General features: G+C 44.4%; 1 protein-coding gene across 1 annotated transcript in view; it reads right to left on the minus strand.

Moving 5' to 3' along the window:
- AFF3 (ALF transcription elongation factor 3) overlaps positions 1–27418 on the minus strand; it is a 1926848-nt gene that overhangs the window by 1889592 nt on the left and 9838 nt on the right. The gene's annotated exons all lie outside the window — the stretch shown is intronic.

A 27418-nucleotide genomic window follows, 5' to 3' on the forward strand; every position in this document is an offset into this window, starting at 1 on the left:
ACAATCATCAAATAAAATTGAATCCAATAACATTATGAGGCCATATAAAGTAAACTAAGAACACACAAGTCTGGGAACCTGAATAGAGATACTAAAAGTCATGTGTTGTGCTCTTCATTTGCTTCATAGGGTCTTGTAATCTTGTTTGAATATTGTAAGGCTTTATTTAGTAATCAATAAAGTATAATTATTTCTAGCCATAAAATTCCGAAATTATATTAAACTTGATACTAATTTCCCTTATTTCTTTTAGCTATAAATTATGTTAAAATTGTGCTTCATTGTGTTTTATGACTACATACTGCTTTCTTGTAATTCAAGGAACTCATCATTGCATTTGAGTGAAATAAATCACCTGGCAGCTAACCTTAAATGAGTCACACTTCACGCTCCAGATGGTAATCATTCCTGTGGAGGTGAACCCATGACGAGGCTCCTGAACAGAAGAACAGCAAACATGCATTTTATGTGCTTATGTGGTGAAATGTCTACCACTCCCAGGAGATCTTTGCTGCCTACTCTCTAAAATATATCTTTTTGGCCATTTAGGGCTGATGTCTTTCTTCCAATGAGAACATTTTACCTGAAATAGATTGGATGGAAATATGATTTTTAAACATGGCATGCCTTGCGATTAGCCGTGGCTCCTAGCCAGTGTGCCTCTGGAAGTGGTATGAACCGAACCGCCCTGCCTAGGTGTATACATCTGCTTTAGACTTACCTGCAATTCAGCTCAGAGAACGTCTTTGCCTAGGTCCAGAACTTCATTTTGCTGTTCCGCTAAATGCTAACAAGAGATTTAATCATCTGCAAGAACCCTTCTTTTGTCCTACGATTGAAAGATTGGGAATTTGATTTATTTATGAGTTGTGTGAAACCAAGTAAAAGAGCAAGGCAGAGCTAGCTTGAGACTTGTGTGGAAGATGAGGTCCTATTTCCCAGCCGGCCTAATCCAAACCCTGGAAGCACCTGTGTCAGCATCTGTATCATCTGGAGACTGGCAAGGCGGGTACCATTGAAAGGTTGACATCACTGGGTGAGCGTCCACTAGCCCTTAAACTTTATAACTTTGTGGGGGCCTTTATACTCTTACCTCATCCTGACATGGTCACCTCATTATGTTTCATTCCTTAGAGTGTGTTCCATTGGACAAGGATGTTTCCTCCAATGGGTCTTCAATCTGAAGCCATTTCAACCCTTTCTCTACAACAAAGCATCTGAAGATATCACTGCAGCCTCTTCTGTGCTTCTCCTAGTTATTAGTGGTCACTATTAGGTGTAGATTTACCCTTTGTTTTCCCAAGACCCTGAAAATGTTTAACTACCAGTTAATTGCAAGACTCAGGCCCCCTACTGGTTCCCCAGAAGATCCTACTATGAGTACTACTCAAAGTCCCAGGACCAGTAGCACATACCTTCGGTAGAATGATTGTGGGGACAGCTTGAGTTGTGGAATTAATGAACTACGTCCAATACCCTACCCACAACCAAGTCACCAACATCAGTTTCCAGTGGTTTGGTTAAAAGCATAATGGCACTTTTGAACTGTGGCCCATTTCCCCTTGCATTCTGTAAACTATCGACTATACTATGTAAGCACTACTTGCTGCCGCGGCCGGTCCATTGGGGCTGAGGGGTGACACACCCCCACCTTTTGCCCCTCACTAACAGTGTATGTCAGGCTCAGCAAAGGTCGGCCTGGCAGACACTTTTCTTTTTCAGGTCAGGCAACCAGGAGCTAGACATGCACTAAATGTGCAGGCTCCAGGCTGCCTTAACTGAACTTTGCTGGGCTGAGGAATTCACAGCTCCTCTGGGTGTGACCTCCTCAGCTCAACGAAGATCCTCAAGGCCCTCCCCTCAGTGATGAGAGGTAACGTCACGGATTGCCTCACACTTGGGCACTTCAGCTTCAAGCTCAGAAGCGCCCAGGGTCGGGTGTCAATCATTGATACTTCATCACAGAGTGTGGTGGGGTGGGGTCAGCAGTCTCACTGACCTCATCCCACTCTGTGATGGTGTTGGGACTGCTGCCTTCCATCATTGGCTGACCTAAGGTTAGCCAATGGGGGAAGAGAGCAGACCCAAGCCTCCTGAGCCCTCCGAGGCAGAGCTGCGAGTAAGTTTGTGTTTTTTTAAAATTAATGTTTAGTGAATTTGTGTGTGTGTGTATGTATGAATGTTTGGTAATCAGTGTTGTGAATGAATGGGTTTGTGTGTGTGTGCGCGCGTGTGTGAATCCATGGCTGTGAGTGTGTATGTGTATGTGTGCGTGTGCATGTGCGTCCCGCCCGCTCCCGCCTAAACGTATCGGCCGCCACTGACTATTTGTAGGTTTGGCATGGTATTTAGGCCCCAGACAGCGCTCGGATCTTCTGTATGGTGCGTATCTTAAATTCTACTATTCTGCATTTTCCATATATATATATATATATATATATATATACATATATACATACATACATACATATATATATATATATATTCACTGAAAAAACCATAGGTTATAGACCATATATAGTTAGGGATTAGCATTTACAAAACCTTATTTTACTCGCACAAAACCATTGAAATTCGCATATATAGTTAGTTGCGCTAACTATATATCGCGCACCCGCAATCCACTGCTGATGATGTCACATATTACATCATTCATGACATGGTCAGTGACATTACTGATGACATCACTGATGACATCTCAAATGACATCACTGATGACATCACTGATGACATCACTGATGACATCACTGATGACATCATCCAGTTACTGTGTGTTTCTGTAAAGTTTAAATATGTTTGATATATTGAAGAATGAGTGGATGTATAAGTGTCTGGATGAAGGATTTAGTAGGTGCGTGACTGACTGTATGAGTGAGTGAATAAATGTGTCGTACTAAATGCATGGGTTAGTGACTAAACTGTCTGAATGTGTGCATCAGTATGTCTGTTGTGATGTAAACTGCTGCATGTGTTGATCATTAGCTATACGAGAGGCTATATGTGTTATTGATTGGTTGCCCAAGTATTTGTATGGGAGATTGAGTTTGTGTGGGGGTGGCTGGGAGGTGTGTGACTCTGTGCATAGATGTGTGAGCAGTTGATTCACTAGGTGTATGAGTTCAAGAGTGCATGTGGAAACAGCTACATGGGCGGTTGACTGTGTGCATGAGTGTATTGATGAGTGAATGGATATCTCAATGCTACATGTCATAGTAAGTACATATGTAAAACACAGTACATGTGAGAGTTGGCATATATAAATAACTGTGCATGAGAGCCACTGAATGTGTGAGTGGCTGTATGGATCATTGTGAACTTGTATCAGGGATTGTATAAGAGAGTAAATATGTGTTAGTATATGTTTGAATAAGTAAGGTGTGTATAACTGTATAGTTGAGGAAATGGAGGTGAGATTGTTTCTTTGCATGACTGACTAGGTGTGTGAGTAACTCCATGGATGAGTGACAGTGTGTGAGTGTCTGTATACACTGAGTGTATCTAAGGTTATATTAGAGTCTGAAGAGGTTCATCGTATTAGCACAAGAATGATGTCAAATGAGATGTCATCAGTTATGTCATTTGAGATGTCATCAGTGATGTCACTGACCATGTCATGAATGATGTAATATGTGACATCATCAGCAGTGGATTGCGGGTGCGCGATATATAGTTAGCGCAACTAACTATATATGCGAATTTCAATGGTTTTGTGTGAGTAAAATAAGGTTTTGTAAATGCTAATCCCTAACTATATATGGTCTATAACCTATGGTTTTTTCAGTGAATTTTCGTGGTTTTGTAAATGCTAATTCCTAACTATATATGGTCTCTAACCTATGGTTTTTTTCAGTGAATTTCAATGGTTTTTTAATAGCAAATATCAAAAGCTGTCGAATGTCAAGTACGTGGTAAGTAAAAATATTTTCGTGTTTATGCACACTGATCTGCTTTGAATGCTGCCCCCCCCCCTCATTTCTATTAGGAGTACTCTCTCTTTGCAGATAGTGAAGGGTAGTTAACGCAGGCCTTTGCCCCCGTTGTAATCCGTCGTGCCTGCTTCTCTCTCCATTTGATTGATTGTTATCCAAGCATTTACTGTTTTAGAATTGGTTCTCTTTGGTTCATTCTCTATTTACAAACAAGCACAGAGTCGCAATACTCTGTTTAGTCTTTGCAGATAGTGAAAAATCGTGTAAAAAAACAAAAGGAATCGAGCAAAATCAGTAGGCCACTAATGGGATCTCTTTTTGACCTCGCTAAAATAGAAACATTAGGAACAACCCCTCATGAGAAATACGAAACTAGTGAGATGAACTGAGCTCCACACCATGATGGCTGCAAGACAGCTCGGCTCCGCCACCCACCCCGCCCAAAATAACGATAAACTCTATGCAAATATTACAAATATATACAACACACCAGCAAAGTAACAGGGTAAAACATTTTATTAAATAACTATTTACATAACTATTTTATACTTTTTGTTGCCCGATCCGGCTAGCTCAATCGATCGAGCATGAAACTCATGCACTCTGATAGTTCAAAGTTTTGAGGAGTGCTTGTTAGACTGTCTGAAGCTTATTTGCACCTGCTACAGCTTCACTATTCTCAATGTAAGTGGGAGCTGTTTGAGGACGTGACTGCATTTGAAAACAATGTGATGCGGTGCCTCCCTGAACCGCTTGACGGAGGCCCCCGAGGGACGGTGTGATGGCGCGGACTCGGAGGGGGCGCTTGGCTCCGGCCCCCTCCCCAAGTCGTGTTGCCCTGTTGTGGCCTGAGATCGCCCCCGACATAGGTGGCCGGCTCCCGGGGTCAAGCGGAACTTTTTGCCTTTTGGTGACTCTTCCATTCTTGACCTTGTCCCACAATCCGTTTGACCTAAAGACACGCTGTAGTGGGGCGCCCCTTTACCGTTTCACTTGCCATTCCGCCCGCTTTTGCTACACTGTGCCTCTTCCGCTATTCAGCTGTTTACCGCCCGCTCTTGCGACTACAGCGTCTCGCTCACCATGTAGTTGAGTTGCTCCCGCTCTTGCGGTGCAGCGATAGGCGGCTGCCACAGGACTCTCAAAATGGCGGCCGGCTCTTCAGATTTGGGCGTGGTCCACTAAAATGGCCCTGCGACACCTTGGAACTCGGACGCTTGTCTGCTAGGGCTTGGGCTCCATTCTCGAAAGCGTCCCCTCAGCCTTGAAGATTCTACAAAAGTCTTGGGGGCCCCCGACTCCCGCAGGCTTCTGGTGGGGAGCGGCTGCCATGATTGCTCGTGGAATGGCCACGACGGAGCTACGAGATGGTGGTGCTCTCATGCTGACGCCAGCTTCAGTCTGAAACATCCAGAAACACTGTAGACTACCAATTCGATCAGTTCCGGTAGCACCCCAACGTGACCCGGTAGAGAAGAACTTGCCCTCCCCTCTTTGACTGATGGTTCTTGTTGCCTGTCCCTTCTGTTGTCATTTAACAGAACTATTTAGCCTGCTGAAAGGGGTTGTGTTCCGACCGCTGGTTGGTGGAGACATTTTGACTATATTCTGGACCTGCGTTGTCGCGTAATGCGTCATATGACGCGCCGCGTTAGCGCATCCGGAAGTGCTCCGGTGCGCGAAGCACAGCTTCCCGGAAGCGATCCGGGGCGCGCAGCGCGTAACGTAAGCATAACAGGTCATGTGACTTGTTAATAAAACTTTTCATTGGTTCATTTTACTTTTCTTATTCTAATGATGAAAGGCTTGGTCATATGACCTAAAAATTACACTTTTTATTACTTTCGAACATTATTTTTTCTTAAACATATATGTTATAATGTTCCAAGCTAATGTACTTTCCCGGAAAATTTACAACTGTCCTGCAAGTAAAATATATTCCTTTTTCGAGAAAAAGGGCGTTTCTTCGTCCCATGACGGAGCCGTTGAGCAAAAGAGGCTCGGCCTGCTGTCTTAGTCGCCGACACGCCTGAATATCAGATTCTTATCGATCACTTTATGTTGCAGGAGTAGAAAACACAACAGCCCTTGACCATTTATCTTTACTGCGTTCCTGCGTATTATACCTTTTACCCTTCATGTAATTGGACTGCTTTATTTCACTTGCCTTTTACTGATTCGAAAACAGTGACTATTATTAAAAACTTTACCAATGTAAATACTACTACCATGTTTTCTTTTAAAAACCTTTTTTGTGAAAATGTCAGTATACAAATACGGGCCTATAACCACGTGGTCCGGCCACGGAGCAAACTGTAATCGTATATGATGAGGAGACATTTACACTGTAGAGGAACCTAACGGGCGGGCCATTAGGTTGCAAGAACTAAGGTGTCTAACAGTTGCGGAATCGGTGGACGTACATTTTATAATTAAAATACGACAGGGCCAGTTACAATAAAATTATCTAGATATACATTTGCGGGCAAGTACCATGGGTGACGTTAATTCGAACTTTCAATAGTACAGTAATCAATAACACATCAGAACTTAATATCAATAGGGATGTCGAAATATTCAATCAATTCTCGTCCCCGCCCGCCATGTGCTTCAAAACTGCATACGTATCTCGTGATATCAAGGTTGTGCAACCAGTACACAACAAGGAGTTACGAGTCCCATTTATTCCGGCGCCATTTTGGGCGAGGACGGGCAGGTCCAGGATATAGTCAAAATGTCTCCACCAACCATCGACTATGATGATGTTCATATGCTGTATTTATTAGAGTAACACTCATCTGTCCACATGAAATTAATTTGCCACAATCTAAACATGTCATTTTAATCTTTCCAAAGTTCTTCTGAATATTTGGGACCGTTTCCCTTGCCTCTGATGCTGTCATTGCCACTTCTTTGGTGAATGTACTGGCAGGTCGGGGGTTGTCCTCCAAATCTCTCTTTTGTGCAGCACTATAATTAATCGGTGCCACCTCTCCATATGACGATGCATGGTATAATTACCATAACTATATTTTTTTTCGGTTCTTCTGGAGAATACATCGTGGCAGATGAGGCAGGTAACGTACCGGGCATTTACCTTTTTTACATGTAGAGGAAAGGAAAAAAAATTCGAGCGTCCGACTTCTAAGGTGTCCCAGGGCCATTTTAGTGGACCAGGCCCAAATCCAAAGAACAGGCCGCCATTTTGAGAGTCCTGTTGCAGCCGCCTGTCGCTGTAGCAGCAAGAGCGGGCGAAACTCAGCTAGACGGCGCTCCACTGCAGATGAAGTGCCTCAACCTGGAGAGGCGGGAGAGGCTCGTTTGCGCCGCCTCCCCCCCCCTTCGGGCACCCCACGCCGTCTTTCGGCGCAGCATTGTAGGATGGCCACACCAGTGCGGCAACTTGCTAGACACCACCTCGGTGCCATCCGGATCTCGGTGCCCCACTGCAGATGAAGTGCCTCCACATGGAGAAGCGGGAGAGGCTCGTTTGCGCTGCAACTTGCTGGACACCACCTCGGTGCCAACCGAATCTCAGCGCCTTGTGGTGTCTTCCATTCCGAAAATATTGTTGGCAGCATTTTGAAAGGAAAGATAAACAGCCGTTTGTGGCCCTCACTACACCGTTCTCCTAGTGAGTCTCACATTGTTACATTTAGGAAGAATGTTGAAGAGTAGTATGTTGAAAATCTGAAGCCATTGTTCTACAAACTCTCAACCAGCCTTGGATGGAAAAATCCTGAAGAATGTACAAACTGAAAACCAGTTTTTGTCTGTATAGCATCAGCAGCAACGCTTGAGTCAGCTTTGTGTGAAGCCGCCATTTTGATTCAATCAATAGCGTCCCCCTGCACACATTCAGGGACCTGGTCGTGTCTTCAGGTCAAACGGATTGTGGGACAAGATGCACAAAGGAAAAGGAAAAAAGTTCAGCCGGACCCCGGGAGGCGGCCGCCTATGTCATGGGTGATCTTAGGCCACACCAGGGCAATAGTGAAGCTGCAGCAGGTGCAAATAAGCTTCAGACAGTGTTACAAGCGCTGCTCAGAACTCTCAACTATGACACCACCTCGGTGCCATCCGGATCTTGGCGCCTTGTGCTGGTTCCGGCCTATTCACACATCGGTCCGCTACTGACGCCACCTCACAGGCCAACGGGGCACCCCACGCCGACTTTCGGCGCAGCATTGTAGGATGGCCACACCAGTGCAGCAACTTGCTGGACACCACCTCGGTGCCATCCAGATCTCGGCGCGTTGTGCTGCCTTCGGCCTATTCGCACATCGGTCCGCTACTGACGCCGCCTCACGTGCCAACGGATTTTCTACGCTTTTTATAGCCCTATGCCGCATAACAGGTCATGTGACTTGTTTATAAAACTTTTCATTGGTTCATTTTACTTTTGGTTTCCTAATGATGGAAGGCTTGATCATATGACCTAAAAATAACACTTTTCATTGGATTAAAACATTTTTTTTCCCAAACGATGAAAGCCCCACCTTGTTTCTGGATGTTTCAGACTGAAGCTGGCGTCAGCATGAAAGCACCACCATCTCGTGGCTCCGTCGTGGTCATTCCGCGAGCAATCATGGCAGCCGCTCCCCACCGGAAGCCTGCAGGAGTCGGGGGCCCCCAAGACTTTTGTAGAATCTTCAAGGCTGAGGGGACGCTTTCGAGAATGGGGTCCAAGACCTAGCAGACAAGCGTCCGAGTTCTAAGGTGTCCCAGGGCCATTTCAGTGGACCAGGCCCAAAAAGGAAAGAGCCTGCCGCCATTTTGAGAGTCCTGTGGCAGCCGCCTATCGCTGCACCGCAAGAGTGGGCGCAACTCAGCTGAATGGCGGATTTTGGCACAGTGTACCAAAAGCGGGCGGAATGGCAACTGAAACGGTAAAGGGGCGCCCCACTACAGCAGACGAGCCTCCACCTGGGGAGGCCCGTTCACGCCGCCTCACCCCCCCCCCCCCCGGGGCGCCCCACGCCGTTATTCGGAGCAGCATTGTAGGATACCAAAACCAGTGCGGCAACTTACTGGACATCACCTGGGTGCCATCCACATCTCAGCGCGTTCTGCTGCCTTGGGACTATTCGCACAACAGACCGCTACTGACGAGGCCTCCCCCCGCACCCCCCGGGACGCCCCACGCCGTTTTTCGGAGCTGCATTGTAGGATACCAAAAACCAGTGCGGCACCCAGGTAACATCACCTGGGTGCCGTCCAGAATTCAGCACGTTGTGCTGCCTTGGGACTATTCGCACAAAACACAGCTACTGACCATTGTTGCTTCTTTTTTCAAAAAAATGTTTAAATGTATTTACTGTTTTTGTTGCGTTGTATATATTTATAAGTTATTAAAGTTTTATAATCCTACTACTTTGTTGGAGTGCTATATATTTTTAATGTGACACATAATTGTAAAAACTTTGATGTACAAAGAGGCATCCCTGGAATCTTCCGCTTCAGCCTCGGTCCCCTCCCCAATCACAATACAGGATGGTTTTCAGATAGTAGGAACGCGTGTGGTGTGACGGATCTCATCGGGTGGGGGCCTTGATCTACTGTAACTCCTTTGAAGAGGGGTGATTCTTTACAGCTGGGGCCATAAACTACATCTGCAAGGCTAGGTGATAGCCTGGGACCGGCCTGGACAATCGGACACAGAGGAAGAGGAGTGTCAGAGGGTGCGGTAGTGAATAGGGCGAAAGGGAGGTGTCGGGCGGGCACAGGGTGTGATTCTCAAGGAAGAGCAGCGCAGATGGGGGGAGGTTTATTGCCCATGCATAAGACAGAGAGCGGGGGTGACCAGTGCCTGGGGGAGATGCTTGCGAGGGTTGGGAGCCATGCTAAGGATCGACAGCGTGCAGAGAGTGGGTCTGGTCAAGGCATCTAAAATGGCTGCCGTGCACGACAAAAGTGTGGCATTTGAAAAAAGGCAAGATGGCGCAGACAATGTTTTTCAACACTTCCTGATTTCCTTTGAATCGAACGTTAACAGACGTTATCTCTCCCACCCTACCGGTCCCCCTGGGCTTAAACGCCGAGATGGTAGGGACTGCATCCCGTGGAGATAGGCCGAGACGTCACTCATCAGAAAAAAAAAAAAAAAAAAAAGTCTATAAACATACAATAAGTTAAAAGTCAATCATTCTTGTTTCCTTGTAGTACGCTCCCCAGTCCGCTTTCCGTTACGCGTACCGGGCGCACCCCACGAAAAAAAACGATCCTACCGAGAGACAAGATGGCGGCCGCTCCGGACTGTTTAGAATGTTGACAGACACCGGAGAGCCAATCAGCTTCGCTTCGCGAAGTTCCGTTACGCGTCAAGTACGCGAACCGGAGCGCTACCCGGAGCGCTGTTACAGATATATATCTTTTTTTTAACGTTAATTTCTCAAAATACACTGGAGCACATATATTGAGACCTAGCAAAGGCACATCGGGCTAACAGTCCCTACAATTTTGCCAAGTTTCGTGCAAATCCATTCAGCCGTTACGGTCTAAAAGTGAGGCCAACCGCCCTATGGAAATTAACATGGGAAAAACGCGTTTTGGGACCCCCCTTTTTTCTCGGCCCCCACTTGACGAACCCCCCCCAAAATTTTCAGTGGCTGCTCAGATACAAAATGTTCAATTTTCCTGAAAATTACAGCCAATTCCGTCCACAAACGCCAAAGTTATTAGACATAGAATTTTCAAAAATCCCATAGAGAAAAAATCCTAACTATATATACCTACTGGCGACCGCCAGTAGGTAATATACATATATATATATATATATATATATATATATATATATATATATATATATATATATATATATATATATATATATATATATATATATATATATATATATATATATATATATATAAAGGCCTTTGCTTTGTTTTATGATACAACTCTTATCTTTTGTTGGTATTCATTTGTGTATGGCTCATCTGAATATAAAAGTAGCACCAGCCTTAACTGCCACACCACCTCTTGTCGAGAAAAGACTCACACAGAGGCAGTTGGCACCCAGTGAGAAGTTCAATATTGACCAAGGCCACTAGTGAACAACAGTTACTCACCAGAGAGCTGCAAGTCGACCACTGCTGCCTCTACACCCGGAGAAATGATGTAAAACATTGCTTTAGAAAAGAGCCTTTGATTACTTAACCGCGTGGGTGCGGCGGCTATTTTCGCGCTGTGCGGCTTTTTTCAAAAAGCCACGTTACATGACGAGCTGAGCTCGTCATGAGCATGCGAGCGGCACAACTCATGACGAGCTCAGCTCGTCATGAGCACAGAAGGGGTTAAACCCCCTGAAGAGCTGAGGTCAGCTGTTCTTCCAGGAAAAACCTCAAATGTCTCTTTGGAGAAACTAGAGTGTGGCATCCCCCAGTTGAGACTGACCCCATATTATGGGGCCATATTAATTCGTGGAGCCCAAACAAAAAGACAGTTACAATTGCTCCTCCACTACATGCTCAAGAAGCAATCTATGCTGGTGGTTTGACTTTTGGTTACCAAGATTAAATAAAAGTATACTCCTAAATCCTAGGTTAATTTATACTGATAACATTTTTAATATTGCCGAAGAAATGCTTCAGAGACTGAATGACTTGATCGTCACAACAATTACTGCACAAACATAGACAAGTTAGATCACTGCTATCCGAATATTCACTGTAAATTTTGTCAAGCAGAACCAACGGACTAACGTTGAAACGTGGTATAGCAGATTGATTCCCTTGCTTTTTAACACATTCAACAACTTTGCTCCTTGCTGTCGCCAATGATTTTGTTACCGCTTATAATGGCAAACGCCCAATCCTCACCCTCAAGCAACACGTTGTAAATTGTTAGTACATTATAACATTTAATAAAGTTGCTTCAGCTGAAATGTGAACAGTAATATTGATATAGAGTTTTAACAAGTAACAGGGATCAGTCTGTGGGAAGTGTAAATCCTAACAGATGTTTTCATATCGGTCCTAAACAGAGTGGGTGAAATTGCTAGGTCATTAAAAATTAATTTTGATTTTTCGACTCATTGCACATAGCACAACCCAGGTGTAATTTGCACATCTGCCTTTACAGTTTATCACCATTTCAGCAATAGCCAGTCCGTAAGAGTGTCCGGCTACAATCTGAATTCTTGCGACAAACGATTAATCCAATGTCTGATATAGTTCTGTGAGCATTTTAGTGATGTAACTAAGTAGAAATGTATATTGTATTTAGGTATATATTTTTTGGGGTTACCATCTGACCAGATTGCCCACCCAAGACAAGTGACTAGCCATTTATTTTTTATTTATTTATGGATTTTTATCGATGATTTAGGAAAGTAATTACTGCAAACAATAATTAAGAAGTGCAATCAGGCTAAAAATAAAAACACTTAGGTTGAGGTACTACACACTATGTTCCAGTGCTTAATTTGTAAATGCTTCTACTTCGGTTAATGACGCCCACCAATAGAGCCTGTAGAATTGCCCAGTACACCCTTTGATATTTTCAACCCATTATAAATCATCTTTAGGCTCATTGTACTATAATCCTATAAGGAGATGTCTTCAAACTGGGGGGTCGGCCCTCCTCAGGGTCCATGGCTGTATCCCAGCGCGGCGCAAATGCAGTAGCGGTCGGTGGTGGGAGTGCATTCCGGGCGGTGACGTGGGGTTCGGAGGGGCATGGTGGGGAGTAGTAAACTATGGAATACAGCCAAATGCAGGTAAGTAAACATATAAATAAATAAAACGAATTTTGTTGCGCGCACTGCATTGAATTTGGTGATGCAGTGCGCACAATGGAATTCGTTTTATTTATTTATATGTTTACTTAACTGTATTTGGCCGTATTCCGTAGTTTAATACCCCCCACCCTGCCCCACGTGACCACCCGGCAGCACTCCCACCACCCACCGCTACTGCGCAAATGACTCAGCAAGTACTTGTAAATGAAGATGGCCTGAAAGCACAACATTATTTGGTGAGTTCCCAGGCTGTCTTCATTCACATTTAGCGGTTGAAGTGCAATAAAAAAGTGTGGGAACTGTAATGCTGAGTGCCATGGGGAAAGGGCAGTTAGTGTAGAGACAGGGCCAAAGGATGAGGCGACAAAGAGGAAAATGTTTGGTAAGTATTTGTTGGTTTTTAATATTAGGTAACTGTATATAAAGTAATACTCACACATTATATGAAAAATGAATGCAAGTCTAACTTATGAGTGGGAAATGTACTCTTTTATGTTCTGACACCTCATTAGGTAAATGCAATCTCTGCAGATGTCTGTGTGTGTACCCAAAGTCACAGAACTGAATCCTGGTTGGCGCTGTGGGCAATAGTGTTTTGTGTATGTATAGTGCTGTGAGGTCCCAGCCTGTGACAGAAAACACTGTGAATATGAAAGTCATTATTTTAAAACTGCATTTCACACAGCATATGATTGGCTGCTGTCCTTGCAAAATATACATTTTGTAATAAGTAATCATACTGGACCTAGTGGAACCATTTTTTATAAGTGTCCATTCAGAGGAGGCACTCCAGAACTCTGCTAAAACACCCTTACTTAACTTCTCAAAAGAAAAAAAGAATTGACACCATGAAGCTCCAAGTGACTCCATCAATTATGGCCTATACTGGATCCCAAGCTTTCTTTATGTTTGGTGATTAACTAGTTGCACAAATGTACATTTCTTTCAGGTACCATGCACCCAGGCGAGAAGACTTTATGCTTTATTTATCTCTCTGTCCTTACTTCAGCTTCACAGTACAGGAGTCCCCCGTGCTTTCAGGTGCTGGTTGTTTTTGTAAAACTAAACAAGCAGGTACGATGACAGCAAGGTTACTTGCAGATGTAGACCCTTCATCTTCAGGAAAGCTGGGGCCTAGAAGTAATGGCTCAGGAAAAAGAAGAAAGGAGGGAGATCCATGGATAGTTTCAAAGGGATGGTACAGAAGAAGGGGGGCAATGTGGGGGCTCATATTTTGATTTATAAATAGACAGCGACAGCTGCCTTGGAGGGATGCCACTGGAGAACGGGCAATATATGAGGGATTGTTTTTATTTTAAAGTGCCATTTCTAGGATTACTGCATCAGGTGCTCTGGTACTGGGGCCAGAGATGTGAGTGGCTGCCACATTCCAAAAATGCCCTTGCTAGCATTAAGGCCCAAGTCACCCCTGCCGTGCAGGGATCAGAGCCCATCCCAAAAGAGCCCTAGGTTTGGGGCATTATTTTAATTTTTTTTATTTAATACCCATACGGGCAGGAAGGCTGCTTGGGCCTCACAACTAGGCGTGATGGCCAAGTGGAGTGGACAGGGCAGACAGCTTGCTTCTCACGGCTGCCGGTTTAATTGATGCTGCCGGTGAGTGGCACCTGGTTCCAGCAATGTGGGGGTCAACTAAAATCCAATTACTGCCCGTCCTTCCTTGCATTAGGGAATAGTGCACAAATGCTCTGCCAGTGCAGCTTTGGGCCTTGGAGCAATTGACCGAAGGATGGGAAATTGGAAGCAGAGGAGGCATCTTAGTTTGGGCCTCAGGTCAATGGCGGGGATGGGTATCGGGCAAGATAGGGTCCCATGTTTTAAACAAAGAGCAGAGGAGCCGTTCTGCTTCACAAGGCAGAAGTTATCATTAGTGAAGCAGGTACAACAGCACAGTGGCCCGGGTGTCTGAGGGGTCCACTGCATCATAATTATAACTGTCTTCCTTAAAAAAAGAAGCATGGGGCCTTATATTCCTTGCTATTTTGATAACTCAGTACACCCTTACTGCAAAGAGGGGGGCAACATATAGGAGCTCATTTTGTAGGTCTCGCCTAAGGCAGTGCATGCGCTGTCACTTACGTGACATTTGGTTTGCATGCTTAGAGCCAATCCATTATTTAATATTGGTTAGCTTTATCTTCACTCTCATTTCCTTGCTTCTCATTAGTCAGTGCATGCTGGTTTCACTTTCTCTTCTTGTGCGTGTCCCTTCAGTGGAGCTTCATGTTGGCAGACCGTGTGCTTTCACTGGTCGGCGCCTCTGGAGGTACTTTTTTCATTTAAATTGTAGAACTCTCTAAGAGTGCGTGTTTTTGCAGGCCGTCTCCCTTCTTCCCTCCCTTCCTGTTCCATGTTGTAGCTTGCCCTCTCCGATATTATTGCCCTGTCGTCATTGCTTGCCCCGTCCCCCTCCTGCATTGTTGCCCCATTGCCAGTGCTTACCCTGTCCCCCTAGCTCTCTTACGTTGCTGCCTGAGCCATCCACTACTGTCCCTTCCCCATCACTGATTCCCATATCGGATGTATGACATTACAACGCATGCTTTTACCACGCATGCTGTTACAACGCAGTTTTTACAACGCATACCATTACAACGCATAGCGCTTTGGGGTGCTGGATAGTGAAGAGTTTAATTTACTATTCCAACTCCAGTCCCCGTGGACACTAGGGAAGGTGTTGGATAGTAAATTAAATCTAGTCCCTATCCTAGAGCGCCCCCCAGCGCAATGCGTTGTAATGGTTTTCGTTGTAAAACCTGTGTTGTAATAGCACTGCGTGCTAAAAGTTGCGTTGTAAAGGATGTTTCCCCCATATCGGCCTGCACACCCTCCCTTCTGTTGGTGCTTGCCCCTTCCTGCCCTGCCCCTCCTGTCAGAAGAAAAGAAGCTGCCAGCATTTTTCAATGTTGCACAGCCATGCATCATAATACTTTTTTCTACTTTCAGCCATCGTGCACAACAGCCATGCTATGATACAACATGGCTAAAAAAAGACGTTGACAAAGCCAAAAGATCACGCATAGGTGAGACCTATTGGCTGTGCCAATGCTTGTGTCTGAAATGGACAGAATGTCTGTTTCAAGATTGGAGTGATGGACAGGCATGGTGGGCAATGGGTGAAAGAGGTAGAGAAGATAGCCTCCTATTCAGGGCCGCAGAAATCAGTAGTGCAGGTGGTGCAGCTGCGTCGGGCCCAGAAGCGCAAGGGGCTCACAATACCCCAATTATGGGAAGCAACGTTTTTGGTATATTTCTGTTTTTGTTTGATATATTTTGCTTTGCTCTTTTATAAGTCTTACATTTAGTGTGGATTATGAGCTACAGAAAAAGTACCCCATAAATGTTCTCATAAGGCACCTCCGGCACTCAGCTCTGCCACTCCTGCTCCCCCATTCCGTGCCATAAAATTTTGGCGGGGTGCCCTACTTTAAAACATTTTGCTTTGGGTGCTTGGCGCAAAAAGGTTTTACGGCCTCCGTTATAAGAGTAAATCCGCGACCAGACAGAGCAAGCATCTGATTAGCGGCAGCTTGGTTCCTGATCCGCCATAACACTTCCCTTGCGGCACTCTGCATCTCTGGAGATGCCACTGAATTCTGTGTGGCTGCATTGATTGTCAGGAACCTGTCTCCTGGCATGCTTTGAAGAGGAGAGAAAATCATTAAAACACAAGCAGAGCATAATGCTGCTTTAACAGACCTCCTAAGTCATAAAGCCTTGCAATCCTGTGAATGCCTGCTACAGGTTACAAGCATTATCCGTCCATTTCAGACACGGCATAAATGCTGAAACAGAAGTTCACAGGGAATAAAAACTGGAAATTGGCCTTTTGGAACAGAGCTGTGCTTTTTCTCTCCGAATGCGCAAGTTTTTAAACTCTAAATGACTCTTTCCACTGAGTCAATGTTTGCCATCTAGCTTAACAAATGTTTTCCCTTGCCCAAGATGGAAAGCGTTAAGAGCTCGAGGAAGTTCATAAAAGGGCTGTGAAGCACATTCCTGCCAAAACATTTTGTCAAGGGGCTCTTCCAAATGAATCTTGTGTGACAGAAATCCAATATAGGAAAGGAGTGAAACATGAGGTCAGTCTCACTGCCTGCCCGTGCTTTAACATTCGCCTCTGTCTGCATGAATTGATAGTTCAATTTCCTGATGTAAGCAGGCCCGCTGGAACTATGCGGCAGCTGAGGACCCAATTATGCGGCAGGGTTGACAAAATTATGGGGCTACAGAAGGAAGCTGTGATGCATCATGCAGCATAATCTGTAGCAGTATGATTTAATTATTTTTCATTTAGACAACTACTAATAATGCTGGGGAAAGTTGTACCTCATTAGTATACCTGAGTACAGCAAATAGCAACTGATTCGTTAACCTTCAAAAGGGTTCGCCATTTGGTGAAATTACACGTGGCTCGTCATTTTGGTAACCTCTGCTCCTTTTGATCTAGAAGCAATCTTTTTTGAGAATTATGCAAATTATGCAGCAGGTGCTGGATTATGTGGCAAATGCAGCAAATTTGTTATGTAGAAAATGCCACATGATTGCTTAATCCCAGTGGCCCGAGTAGAACATATAGGGCCCGATGTAGGTGGCCACTTACCGGCCGGTAGCGGCCGATTCGGCCGCTACCGACCGGTAAATGGGTTATTGGGATGTAGGGGGCCTATTTTACCGATTCGGTAAATTTACCGAATCTGTAAATTTACCGAATCGGTGAAATACCGAATCGGTATTTTTACCGATTCGGTAACTCCCAGATGTAGGTGGGACTCTTTTGAGTCCCATAGGCCTTTCAGATTCGGTATTTTACCACCCAATCCAATTGGGTGGTAAAATACCGAATCCAGGTGTGCATGCACATGTGTGCATGCACACCTATGCCATGTGACAGACAGACATGCCCTTAGGGCATGTCTGTGTGCCACATGGCACACATGCCTGTATTTGGGGTGCTAGAGGGTGTCAAAGTGACACCCCCTGCACACTTGCTGCAATCGGTATTTACCGAATCGGTAAATACCGATTCGGTAATGCCCATTGATTCCTATGGGCTTCAATGCCCATAGGAATCAATGGGCATTACCGAATCGGTATTTACAGAATCGGTAAATACCGAATCTCAACGATTCGGTATTTACCGATTCTGAGATACCTACATCCCCCCCCCTCCATTTTACCACTTCTTAAATACCGATTCGGTATGATTCGGTATTTAAGAAGTGGTAACATTAAATTACCTACATCGGGCCCATAATCTCTATGGCACTGATCTTCAAACTGTGGGGGCGTGAAGTCTTCTGGAGGGGGTGCGAAGCTTCACACACCACCAGTAATGCACGAGTCCCAAAACAAACCTACTCGCAGTTTTCTTCAAATTATTGTTACCTATTCCCCTCGTTTGGTATTCCGTGGCCTTCTTTTTTAAAGGTAGTTTGCCTTCTACTGCAAATGCTTCTTTTCGGTCTAAAGACCTTTGCAGGAACCAGGGCTTTAAGTGGGATGAAAAAACCAGGGGGTCTCTCAAAGGGGCATGGCCAATGTAATTAAAGGCGTGGCTTAAAACATGTACGCTAAAAACCTGTGTATAGCATAGTGTGGCGCCCAACTTGTATTTTGCTGTTTCAGACATTGCATCCAGATATATGACATAACAAGTAACATCATACTTACAATAAGTCAGGACTATTGGCTTTGTCAATGGTTGTTAGTTGCATAAGAGAAATAAGCAGCAGCTATGGCTTGTATATAATATTGAAAAAGCTTCCACTTAAAGCCCTGGTGACATACAACGATGTTGTTGCTCCTAAATTTCAAAAAGAGAAGGGTAATCCAGAGAGAGTATGACTCTCTTTAAAGGATTTCCCTTCTCCTACAAGGTCCACCTGGCATGACGTCATGCCGTAACTTCTCCACTGGTGAGAAGTTTGAGCAGGCACACATCGATGTGCCTGCTGTCTCGAAACGGGTTCCTATCGGACTCTGTTTTGCGCCCTGGCACTTTTTTCCGGACTGCAGTGACAGCAGACTGCTGTCATTGCAGTCCGGAAAAATAGGACCGCCTGTGCCAGGGTACAAAACAGAGCCCGATAGAGACCCATTTCGAGGCCCCCTTTAAAAAACTGCCGGTGCGCAGACCTGGTGAGACCCGGCCCACTTAAAGCCCTGGTAGGAACACTGGAACATCGGTAAGCAGGGCCAGGCTGGAATCTGAAAACAGCCTGAGCAAAATGTTGAAAACAGCCCCTGCTACATTTCTGTCTCGTTCCAATGTCTATCTCTCACGTGTTTTACCCTGTGGGCCTACTTCAGTAAACATGGGCCTGTCGCAAGAGTCTTGTACTGGGGAGACGATCTCAAGTGAAGCTTAGGGCAAACAGGCAGTCGAGAGAACTCAGACTCTAAGGGCCTCATTTATGAAAAGTGACGCATCGCTGCGTCAAAATAGCGATGCGTCACTTTTCATTGCGCCCTCCTTGCGACACCAATGATGCGTCATATTTACAGTATGACGCATCATTGCACAAGGAGTTACAGATTCGTCAGTATTTCTGATGTATCTGCATGGCGCAAAAGTGGCGCATTGCTCGAGTGTGTCACAAAAGTGACACAACTCCAGCAATGTGTCCTTTCACATGGGGCAAGCCCCATGTGAAAGGGCATGCGTCAGTCTTACGCCTGCTGTGAAGCAGGCGTAAGAAATTGATGCATTTGCGTCCTAGAAGTGGCGCAGTGAAATCTTATAGATTTCACTGCATCACTTCTATGACCTTTTCTTGCGTCAGAACGCCCCCCTGTATACATTATACCTGGCGCAGGTATAATGTAGCGCAGGGGTTTACAAAGTGACGCATCTACCTAGATGCATCACTTTGTAAATTTGGTGCAACAAGGCACATTTTTTACGCTGCTGGTGCGTCACAAAAAGTGACGCACCAGCGGCATAAAAGTGACGCACAGCCTCATAAATGAGGCCCTAAGTGTCTCCTAAAAGGTGTCTTTTTCACACATTTTAATGTTTTTGCTTTTTTGATCTTTAGGAATAGAACATGCTTCATTCAACCAAAACAATTACCACAATTTTGTTAAGAGCGTTTTCGTATTCTGTTTCTAGAGTTCCTCTGAAAAATCAGTTTCTTTTGATTTCTTAACATCTATTTGCTAAGAATGCTCTCTAGAATAAATTGTAGAATAGGAAAATATCTATCAGACAAAAAAGTGGTTCACTTATTTGCAAGTAAAATAAGGGCCAGGCTTAAAAATGTTTGCTCTCATTCACCTGCCTCTTCCTCTCATTACACCATGCTGTCTTTACCAGACACCACTGTACCGTGGCCTTACCTCCCTTCATTTAATAATCACCCACAGGCCTTACAATGTTTTCTCCTTTGTCTTCTCAACACTCGGCGGGGGTATTCCAGTCCCCCAAATGCTTGCTAGTACACAAGTTGTTGGGCAGGGCACTGTGAGACAAAGAAGTGAAAAAGCAACAGCACCTCCATTTTCCTGTTCCTTCAACAGTATACCCAAGGCCCACCCCCATCTTGTCAATCAGCTCTGCAATGGATGCCCATACTCCCAATCTCTCCTGCTGTCCTACAGACCTGCTTGTCTCTGGGATTAGTGTTTCATCCCCTGTAAATGCCTGTTTTACTGTCTTCTGCTCCTGTATGGTGTAAGGTGGTGGTGGTGGTGATGGTGGTGGTGATGGTGATGGTGGGTATAAAAGGGGCCGAAGGCCCCATAATATACTAACATCCATGAACAACTTAGCATGCTTCCCTTGGAGGGACAGAAGTTCTGCTACTCTCAAACTCAGTCTCAGGAAACCAACCTAAACTCAAGGGCTGGGTGACCCTTGTCTCTGTGCTGCAATAGGACTCTCCGCTGTGTCCGCATGGCGGCAGCTTCTCGTGTCAACACAACGGAAGTAAGCACAGCTTCGTCCGGAGATCGACTGTTCCTCCTCTCATCACAAACTATAACTCCAGCCCTGTTTGATAGCATACTTACCATTGTCTCGATATACCCATTTGAAGATTTTAGGGGGCCAGACTTCAAAACATTTTGCTCTGGGGGGCCTTTTAACAAAGTTTGAAGACCACTGCTCTATGGGATGAAAGAGTACTCTCAATTGCATTGCAGCCATGTGAAATGTTCTCATTGTTTGAGAAGCGAGGAGGCCCTTCTCTGCCCCAAATAAGTTTCAAAGAATAAGCTATACATGTCTTTAGACTACAATTATCCTTATTCCGAGGGCTGCTCTAACCGCTCATTATGAGTGCTCCAATAATCAAACTGGGGTGGGTAATAAGAAGTATTTATGCCCCCTTGAATTACTGATGCTTGAAGGATTAGTAACTCTGGCGTGGGGGATGCTGGGCAATATTCCGATCAACTTATAATGGAGAACCAAGTGGGATATCGAGCTCAAACTCTTTGTATCCACTTTTACTGTTTGTTCATATCATGCGTTTCACACGAATTATGCTCAGTCCCAAGGTTCTTGCCATTACAATACGTCCAGGTCTTACGTGGAGAAAAATATCCATGCAAAATAGGGAACTGAATGGGACTACAATGTGGAAAAGCAGTGTCAAAATCCGTTTTTCCACATTAGTCTCCATTGCATGGCGCAAAACCAGACTGATACCAAGTGCATGCAATAGCTCGCCTTTTTTGCACCTGATTTTAACCTGGGGGTAGATGTATCAAGCGTTTTTCTTGTCGCAAACGTTGCGATTCGCAAAATAGCAGCGTTTAACTTTGCGACAAGAAAAACAGGAAATGAGATGTATCATGCAAAAAGCTTGCAATATTAAGGAATCACAAATTTTGCGATTCCTTAACATTGCGCAAGCATTTAAGAAATTGCAAATTGTGATTTCTTAAATGCTATGTATGAAACATTTCATTTTAGCGAATTTTGGCTAAGAATTCGCAAATTACCACCAACTTGTAGTTGGTGGTAATTTGCGAATTCTTTTACAAATGCACTTTATGCAATTTGTAAAGGTGCCATGTGACGCTCATACATGCCCTTAGGGCATGTATGTGTGCCATATGCGCACACATGTCATTTTCAGGGTGCAGCAGGGTGTCCTTGAGAAACCCTTGCACCCTTGCAATTATTCTCAATTTGCGATTAGCAAATTATGAATCGCAAATTGAGAATAATTTCACATTCATTCCTATGGGCCTCCTGGCCTATAGAAATGAATGGGAAATTATTCCTTAATTGCGATAAGCAATTTGCTAATCGCAATTAAGGAATTTTAAGAAATCGCTAAAAATTAGCGAATTTCTACATACATACCATTTTGCAATTCTCAAATAGCGATTCCTTAAAAATCGCTATTTGAGAATCGCAAAAGTGTATCTTGATACATCTAGCCCTTAGTGTTTAGAATAAGGAAAGCAGCTGTTCACGAGCACATATATTGTTAAAGTTCAACCAGTGAAAAAAGCAGTTCTCTGTACCCAGCCTGCATCTCTATCGATGATCAACAACTGGCATTCTAGAAAGTTACTTTGTTTGATGACGTCTGCCTGGGTATTGAGATATATTTTGCGATCATTCTCCAGGGCCCATATCACACAACAGGTGCACTGTCCCTGTTGGCCCGAGAGCACACCTTTAAACAGGAGCGCTGGATGCAAATAGGGACAGTGTTCTCTATTACAAGTAATGCACTGCCCCCAGGGCAGCCGTTAACTCGGGCGGCACACTAGTAACATATGTAGCAGCTGTTTGAATCCGCCGCTCTGTCTTTCTCTGTGCAGGCAGCACCCGCCAGCACTGAACAGAAGGGGCAGATATCTCCTGAGGCAGGTGCAATGAGCAACTGCACCTGCCTGCAGGGGGATGTGTGGGAGGTCCATTTAACTCTTTACCCCCTCTTCATGGGTTGCACTCAGGGGGACACACAGACTGTGCACCACCTTTTTGTGGTACACAGTCAGTGCACCTCTTTGCCCCTGCATCCTTTATAGGGTGCAGCTGCAAAGGCAAAGTGTTTCCCTCATTAACATGGGGCATGAGGCCCACAACCCCTTGTGGATGAGGGAATACCCCCTGAAGGTAGAAAAGGTGATCTGTGCACTGGCGCTATCTGTATTACAGAAGATGGCACACAAGCATCTGTGCCTTCTTCTGTTATTCTGCAGTGCCACCGAAATGGATGCACATGCCAGTTGTGCTTTCCAGGACACTGTTTGTAAAACAGCCCAAGATGTCCCCTTTAACCCTTTGGACGCGGCCGGAATTTCCCCGCTGTGAGGGCGAATTCCACGTGTGCGCAAATCGGACAGCCCCCGGCTGTCCAACGCACACGCCCATCGTGATGTCGGACGGCCGGGGACCTTTAAACGTATGCAAAGGGTTAAGATTAAAACACAGATACATTGTAAATTAAATGCTTTCAATTACATACACCATTGTAAACATTAAACAAACTTGTATAAAAGTGTATACAAATTTACTTAAGCATCCAGACATAGCAAATTTAAAGTAAACCTTGTTTGTTTAACGTTTTCAGGGGGGGGGGGGGGACAAAAAGACAGTAGTTCGCTTTGCTAAAATTCTGCTGTTCAGTAGCAGAACAAAAGACTCTAAATACTCATATTTGAAAGACAGTTTAGAAATGACTTTAGAAGTGATTATCACTGTATGGCTCTGATAAGATGCACAGACAAAAAATGCAAATGCAAATGTACTAGTACTTCCCTAGCATTTTGTTACTACTACTTTTATTTTTTAGGTCTAAAAAACAAGTTGTTCACCCAATCGGCCACTTCCGTCATAACTTTTTGAGCTAAGTATTAAACTGTCAATTATGTATAATGTACTTAGAACACTATGGGCCTCATTTATGGCATTGTGGAATAGGGCTGAGCAGCAAGGCACCTAGCTGAGCTGATCAACACCAAAGTAAAAGGGTAGGAATGCACCGTATTCAAGCAATACAATGCCTTCCGGTCCTTTCTGCCTGCGCTGGTGCCATTTTGGCAGCTTAGTGCCAATGTAGACACCCTTGCACCATGGTGCAAGGGTGCCTCAGTTACATGCAGGATTGTTTCTGTGTAAGAAAGGGCACTCCGATTAGGTGTTTTCCTCTTTCTATGTGTGCTACAGAATGCAGAACACATGGAAAGATGAATAAAACGAGGAGAAATAAACATATTTCTCCTTGGTATGCCTCACCTTGGGAGGCGTACGATTTGATGCTTCCCTAGGTTTACATAACTTTGTAAATCTGGGGCAACATCAAATTCCATGGGTGTTACATGGGAAAACCCACTACAACGCCCATGGAACACATTCCAGGCGTAGAGTGAGGTGATGCAGCGATTTGCGCTGCGTCACCTTACTCATGATTTATGAGGCCACTCAAAGCCACGCAGGGTGGCTTTCATGGCTTCATACATCTTTTATGAGATCCCTGCGTTAGTCATGTACCACTTTATGTGGTGCAAAAGGGACACAGGGCTCTCATAAAAAGGCCCGTCAATCACTGCAAAGAATGAGGAGGGAAATGAAGCAAAGCCATTGCATCTCAAGCATAAAAATATAGCTTCAATTTTGAAGGCCATCAATCAATTTTCATAATCTTGCTTGAGTGCAAATAGATATAAACTCTAAAATTGTGTTTTTTATTTGAATCCAAATCATTTGCTCTTAGTCTTGGTTCACTGCGTAAACGTGTGGGCACACGAGGGGCTATTGTAAATATATTTTAGATTTCATTTGCTAATATTCAACCACGCTACCCTTTTAACAAACTATTCCAAATGAAAAGCCAGCACCACCTGCCCTACGTAGCACAATCATGCAGCCAACAAGCAGATTATTGAAGAAATATACTCTGCAAAGGGGAACACAATGAAAAGCAAATAATAACAACAGTGTAATAGTATAAACTTCGATGGGAGCCTTTAACACTGGAGCGGGCCTTTAATGGCCGGTAGAGCCCGTAATCAACACAGTGAAAGCGTCATTCTTGTCTTCCAAACTGAGCAGCTTACTAAACATGTCTAAAGGCCTATTCCAACTTACTTGGCAACTTCCATCTTTTATATGCATCCTCCATAGCCCTGAGTTTGACAATCATCATCAAATAAATAGTGCACCTGCCACAATTTTGTGATCTCCGCTAATATTTCTTGATTGTGCTTAGCAAAACTCACACATGTTTGGTATTGCTGGACACCAGACATCCAGGGAAACATTTTCTCGGGTTGCTTCCAGAATTTATGTTTGTCTATTTGAACAATGCAACAAAATGTTGACCAGGTTTGTTAAAGAAAACAAATTATCTCCTCATGTTTCATTATATGTTCAGGCTGCAATGAGATATTTAATGAAGGGCTTGCACCAATTCATAGCTGTGTGCTGAAAAAGGGGCAGATTTTCAAATATAGCATGCAAGGCAGTGTAGCACCCAAATTTGCCTTTGCTGCATTCCATGACAGGAAGAGAGCAGGAGGACACCGACATATCTACACAGATATGGCGCTGTTTCTCTCTCCACTTGCACTGGCACTCCTTCAGCCTGCCTTGCTCCAGGTGCACACCCTTAGTGTAAGAGTGTATGTGTTATGCCTAGCAAAGGCTTTAGAGTGAAAGGGTAACCTCTCAGTACAAAATGTTAGGCTTACATTAACTTTAAAAGTGGAACATCTGGAGACATAAAAACATTTCTTCTTTTTAATGTCTGCCGTAAGAAAGTGATATTTTTGGAGCAAAGCTCTGTTTATCACTCTAAGGGGCCTCTTCCGATGTCAGACTGACCTGAGTCCGTCCGACATCGATCAGGAGCCGTAACCGACTAGCCTGCTGTGGTCGGTTACGGCCCTGTATGTTCGCACCCGTATACTACACAATGGGAGCATGCATTTCGAGCGGAATGCATGCCTTCATTGTGAAATGCAGGGGTGCAGTTCATCCCTGCACCCTGTGGCCGGCACCCCAAGGTGCCTGCCACTGGGTGCAGGCATCAACAGAGAGGCACCATAGGTGCCCCCAGGCTGCCATTCGGCGGCCTCACACCCATTGGGGCCCTGCTGGGGGCCCCCAGGGACAGTTTCCAACTGCCTTTTCGTGTCGGACACACCGCACGAAAAGGCAGTGAAATACTGCCATCGTACTCCCTCGGTCGTAAAGAGGCGACCGGCGGAGTACTGAAGGATTTCCGGATGGCCGACGGGCTCTCCGAGCCTGTCGTAAGTCATTCGGAAATCTGAGTCGGATTCCATTCTGACCGATCCCATCGGAATGGCTCGGTCGGAAAGGAATTAAGCTGACATGTTCCGATTCGGTCTCCGAACATGGTTCGGAGCCCTTCCGACCGGAATCGGCTCCTAAGTAGATTGAGCTGTTCCTCAAAACACGTTTCACACTGGAAAGGAAATAGCTTTTGACGGCTTTTTACGAGTTTGTGTCATTTTTGGGGATTTTGCACTGGTTCAAAGATTTGATCATTCTTCCCTACAGTTTGTAAAGGCTAAATGTGCTTGAAAAACGTAAAGCCGATTTTTTTTTTACAAAAGGTCTTGAACGGAAGTACTCAAACACTCTATCCCAGTGAAAGTGTTAACTTTGCACCTTTTTCCGTGTAGGTGTATATTTATGCATGAGTATGTTGACGTTGGCTAGTGTAACATTGTAAATTCTGTGAATCAGGATTTGCATTTTACAAACCCACTTATAACAAACAATATTTTACTGCTGGGTCACCTGCAAGTTAGCTGCTGAAAGTTCTTGTTGCTGGTGGAGTGGTGTGGTAAGTTTCGAATAAAGTAAACCACCTTATTTATAAAGATTACAAAAGCAAAATGTTTGTGCTACTGATTGAAATGTATTGATTGTACAGAAAGACATTTTGTTGTCAAATCAAATCAAATAAATCTGTATTAGGCCAGTATAGGCCATAAAAGAATTCGCAGAATAAATGCATCATACAAACAAATAAAATCAGCGAATTCAAAAACTGGCTCTGTGGAATACAATCTCTAAACTTTTTGCTGTCTTATTTGGCAGAAAGCCTTCTGAGGACTACCGACTGCGCTGTGAGGCCATACCTATGCACAATTGTGTGCTATGCAAACCAAACAACATAACAATAAACATAAACCTGCGTTGTCATACTTTAAAGGTACACCCTGATTAGTAATATGCATAGCCATAAGAGAAAGTTGGCAACTGTCCCCACTTTTCAAGGGGCCCCCTGGGAAAGTGAGACTTCTGTCAATTTCACCTCTGTCTATTCTGTATTTCTATGTAACCTCTCTTCCTGCCTCTACCTCTGAGTTTGTCTGTCTTCGCAGTGTCATTTTAAGAATTTTTGAGGCCCTGGGCAAGACATGTTCACTGTTTTTGTGTGACCCTTTTAAAGACTAATATCATTTAGTATTGTTTGGCATCAAACAAGCTTGACATAATAGGAAATGGGCAGTACATTTCAAAGTTGTTCCATACAGGGGCCTCAAAATATGTTTTACCGCGGCCCCCAAAATCCTTAGAATTACATTGATAGCCATAACATCATAATATTGAGATGAGTGTATTTGCCGTATTGTTTCACCCCAGTCAGGCAGTAAAACACAGCTACTGCCTACAGGAAGAAACGACAATGTTCTCCCTGACAATATTTCTGCCAGCATTGTTGGGTTCCTGCAGTTTATGGCTTTCTTTTCCTACTGAAGTAGCACATTTTGTTTTCGCTAACAC

The sequence above is a fragment of the Lissotriton helveticus genome, chromosome 8 (genome assembly GCF_964261635.1).
Source record: "Lissotriton helveticus chromosome 8, aLisHel1.1, whole genome shotgun sequence".
In the NCBI taxonomy this organism is placed as follows: domain Eukaryota; kingdom Metazoa; phylum Chordata; class Amphibia; order Caudata; family Salamandridae; genus Lissotriton; species Lissotriton helveticus.